The following is a 4946-nucleotide window of genomic DNA, read 5'->3' on the forward strand; positions in this document are numbered from 1 at the left end:
ATAAATAAATAAATAAATAAATAAATAAATAAATAAAAATAAATAAAAGGGTGTCGGATCCCCACAATCCAGTCATTCTCCAGAAATGTCTTACTCTTGTCACTCTGACTATTAAGATTCACTGGCACAAGTCTACCCCTTGAATTAAGATTCAGTCATATCTCCTTAAACCATCCTTACATTCCAAATAAGCACAAAATTTAATAATTCCACTTAACATGATACAGCTATTATGCATAAAACTGAACATGAAGTGATCCCTCCCACAAAGTTTCAAAACTTCCAATTTTGATGAGAAGTCCAGTTCAAGGACTCCTCTGAAACTCAGGGCAAACATTATATTAAAAAGGCCCTGTAGGGCTGGGGAGATGGCTCAGTAGTATAAACACTTCCCTGGCAAGTTCAAGGGCCTGAATTCAATCCCCAATTCTGTCAATAAATAAATAAATAAAAATATAAAGGCCCTGTAAAAATAAAAAATAAAGTTACATATTTTCAAGATTAAATGCCACTGTGTTAAAATTCTTATTCCACATAAACCTAAAAAGGAAATAATAACTCTGGGACTGGCATCTGAGATCCAGGGTTGTAAAATGTGAGCTCCAGACATCTCTGAGAGCCCTACATCTGTGGCCCTGGAAGCCACAGGCCATGTGGAGTCTTCCTTATGCTGGCTGTATTTTGCTTCTTGCTGGTTTTGGCAGAGGTTCTGTTTCTGGGACCTCTGATTTCCTGGTGTCTCTGCTGCACCTTTAAATTCATTCACACAGCTTCAGATATCCCTTGCCATGGGCACGTTGCCTGACCTCCAAGACCTTCTTTGGAAATCTACGTGGAAGCCTCTATGACCCCATAGCTCTTATGTTTTACATGTTTATGAAACCTGCATCTCAGAGATGATACCAAGGACCCGCTGCCAGTATGAGCAACAGTCAACCCTTGATGGACTATAGCTATAGTGTTCTCTGAGAGACCAAACTCCTGCGCACATTGAAATCAGTCCAGAGGAATTAATTTCTTAAGTGGTCCTTCTCTGGCATGGTGCTCAGCAGCTCTCACCTCAAAGGAAACATTATACTTTCACAACTCTGAGCCTGTAATAGACAGAGTTTAATTCATTTCCAAAATCTTCTGAAAGCATTCTTCCATCCAGGAAAGAGTACAAAATGTCTTTTTATGACACTAATCTCTTCAACGAACAACATACTCTTTGGTCCCAAGTTTGCCCATGATTCTATTTGAGCCACGGCTCTTTAAAAGAATTATTTTAACTTTATGTCATGCTTCCATTTCTTGCTGTAAATCTGGTTCAAAGACAGTATATTTGCAACAGTTTGAAATTTCCTCCACCAGATCAATTAGACCACTGCCTTTAAACTCAGCTTCCCACAAGTTCTCAGGACATTAGCAAAATAAAAGCTTTTTTTTTTCTTTTTTTGCCAGAGTGTAATGCATATGACCTCTAGTCCAATTCCTTTTTTTTTATTTTTTTTATTTTTTTAATGTATTTTAGTACAGGATCTATAGGGGCTCCCTACACAGATCCACCTGATAGTTGTTTTCCTATTTTCAGCCTCCCAAGTGCTGGGATTACAAGGTCGCACCACCAGTCTCAGTCACTGTTTCAGCTAGCCTGGGAGGGTAAGGCTAGCACAGCAAGCAGGTGAGCGAACCGTGCTTCCTGCACCTGCCTACGCAGGCACTTTCACCAGCTGAGCTATCTGGCCCACCCTAAGCTATCTGGCGGGCTCTCCTAGTCCAGTTCCTAATAGAATTCATGTTCCTATCTGGCACCTGATGAACCCGGGCGTAACCGTTTGCATTTCTAACAGCATTCTAGTCTTCTGTGCTCTGACCAGAATGTTCTATCAAGCTCTGTTTACAAAATCCCAGGCTGCATCTGTAAACCGTTCCAAACTCTTCCCGGAAACCAGTTTCAGGGGCTTCTGAAATCCATGGTTGGGTGCCGCTACTGCCATGATCTCATTTCTCCAGGATAAATTGGATGCATGGGTCTGTTTTCCCATTGCTAAACAGAATATCCAACATCTGTAATTTAAAGAAGCAGCAGTTTAATGTAGCTTACAATTTCCTGGATTCAATCCATTGTTGAGAGTATCAAGGAAAATACCATGGTGGGGATATGTTGGGGCAAAGCTACTCCCTTCTCATCCAGTAGACAGGCACACAAGCAGAGAGCACCAGCTGTAATTACATCCACCAAAGGAGCACACCATTGCCCATCTCCACGATGTGGGGCCCCACTTCGCAACACTTCTGCTTATTTGAAATGCCACACAATCAAAACACTTTAAGTACACATTAACAACCCTAGAAAGAATTAACAACTGGGAACTGGTATACACTTACAATAGTAAAAATGCTGCCAATATGTCACATTCTTCATTGAAGTTGTACATGATTGTGTATGTATCTAGTACTAAAATTACAGGTTAATACATAAAATAATGCATCTTGAGTTGGCTAATTGTTGTAAAGTGAATTATATCCCTCTTAAATTCGTATATTGAAATTCCAACTAGAATTGACTAGATTTGGAAGTAGGACTCTTACGACAATAGTTAAGGTGACATAGGGTCGTGAATATGGGACCATAGTCTAATAACTGCACTTTTTTATAAAGAGAAAATATAAACAGAAATTTGTCTCTCTGCATGCAAACAAATACTGTATGACCATACAGTAAGAATCAGCACCTTGCAAGTCAGCAGTAAAGACCATTCTAATGGCATCTTTACCTTGGTTTTTTAACCTCCAGAACTGTGAAAAAAGAAGTGTTGTTACTGAAGCTACTTAGCCTCTTGCATGTTTTTATGAGATGACTTGAACTAAATACTACTTAGAGTAGAATAGTGACTGTTTTTAAAATTATCATCCTAGTTACATATTCCATATTTTTACTATAATTCAATATGTGTGCATGCTTTTTCTAATTAAAAATAATTTGTATAAACAACAAGTTAATTATATATATATATATATATATATATATATATATATTCCTCCAAGAGAATTACTACAATTAAAGCTTCAGGAAAATAATTATGAAATAATCTTTTTAAAAAAAAACTTGAATACCAACCAGCTCTTTTGGACCACATAATATTTATTTGAGTGTTATAATTATCATACTTAGAATTTCAGTGTATATATTAAGATAAGTCACTTTTAGCTTATTACTTGGGATGATGGAAAATTAGCACTTGAATTATATTAAAGAACCTTTCAAGATATTAGTGAAAAATATTTAAGGTATATATCTATACAATAAATTTTTATATAATAATGTTTTTAAAACATGAGAGACAGTTTATTTATTTATTTATTTGTATTTTAGGGAAGGGTCTACAGGGTGTTCAGGGTCTCACTGCTAGATCAGGCTCATAGTGATCCGCCTGTTTACAGTCTCCCAAGAGCTGGGATTACAGGCATGTGCCACCACGCCCAGTCTCAATTGCCATTTTAGTGCTCTCCAGTGCAGGGACCGGCCCTGCAAGCCCGGGGATAGAACCTCTGGCCCCTGCACCTGCTTGCTGGTGTTTTAATCCTCTGAGTTTGTGAGTGACAGTTTAAACAAAATTTTCATTTGAAATTTGTAACATCTAAAGGAGTAAAAGAAAACATTACTCTGGTTCTTTTCTGAATTTCAGGTAGATTTTATTTTTTTCATCTTTTCATTAATTTATTTTTTATGTATTTGATACAGGGTCTCACTACACAGCTCAGACTCAAACTGATCCTCCTGTTTTTAACCTCCCACAGCTCTGCATGTGGTGCCAGGGATTGAACCCCAGTCCCAGCACTTGTCTGAGCATGCCCTTAGACCACTGAACTACCTCTCTAGCCCTCATCATTTGTTTTTAATCAACCTTATAGAGTAGAAAAATATTACCCCATAAGAAGAATTAATGAAAATTAAAAGATGCTGAGTCATGGATAGAAACTGTTGTGTTTACAAAATATGATTTGGCATGGAATTTTACAAATCCCACTTTTAATTCTACCTCCGCTTCTCACCTAGTGGAAGAATGACCTTGAAGTATTCATTTAACTTTGAGTAATTCTTTTGTTTCTATATAAGTTTAAAGTTTAATTGATGAGAGTTTGTATTAAACCAGAAACTCATCAAAAATCTTTCAGTAAATTCCAGTTTTCCTAGTGAAAATGTCATGACAACACTTAAATTCATTTGACAGGAGAGAATGTATCTCAGTGGTATAGTGCTTGCTTAGCATGCCGAAGGCTGTAGGTGTGATACTAGACAAAAGCGATTCCTTTCGACATGCTAAGCTAAGTCTTAAAATAAGTTCATCTTGTTTTCTAAGATGGCAAAAGTACATTAGCTAAAGCTGAATTTATTTTATTTATAAGTTTGTTTCACATTGAAAACATTCTTTAGTAACTAACATGTTAGCTAACAATAGTAAGCATGAGTACTCCAAACCATTGGCTTTTAAGAACTGTTTCCCTGTGAATTCTTTATTTTTTTAGTTAATTTTATTGAGAAAGAAAGAGCAATGAGGCGGTCCCATTCCTGTGAGTTCTTTAGAGCTCACACTGGTTCACTGGAAGTATCCTTCAATCATTCCTTTAGGAGAACATTAAGCAGAAGGAACCCTTGGTCATTTCCCTTGGGGTGTGAATACATATTATCATCCACATTTTTAAATCTTTGGGTAAGCTATTCGCCTTGTCATTTCTAAAGTTTTCTAAAGGAAGATTGCATCTGTTAGGAATTTCCTTGATGAATTGAATATTATGTTTTAATTACCATGTAACAAATTTATGCTAGAACTAATGGAAACTTTAGGTAGTTTTTGTTTTTCTGTGTGAGGCAGAAGACATTGGAAGAGGCAAGATTAGACATACGTATTATAGATTTTGCAATATATATGTATATATAAGATATATTCATGTATCACAGA

At 36.6% G+C, this 4946-nt stretch overlaps 1 protein-coding gene across 1 annotated transcript in view; it reads right to left on the bottom strand.

The window, feature by feature from the left end:
- The window catches only part of Si (sucrase-isomaltase), a 102850-nt gene that overhangs the window by 96453 nt on the left and 1451 nt on the right, over positions 1–4946 (bottom strand). The window lies entirely within an intron of this gene.

Source organism: Octodon degus, unplaced genomic scaffold, assembly GCF_000260255.1.
Source record: "Octodon degus isolate 3935 unplaced genomic scaffold, OctDeg1.0 scaffold00247, whole genome shotgun sequence".
Taxonomy (NCBI): domain Eukaryota; kingdom Metazoa; phylum Chordata; class Mammalia; order Rodentia; family Octodontidae; genus Octodon; species Octodon degus.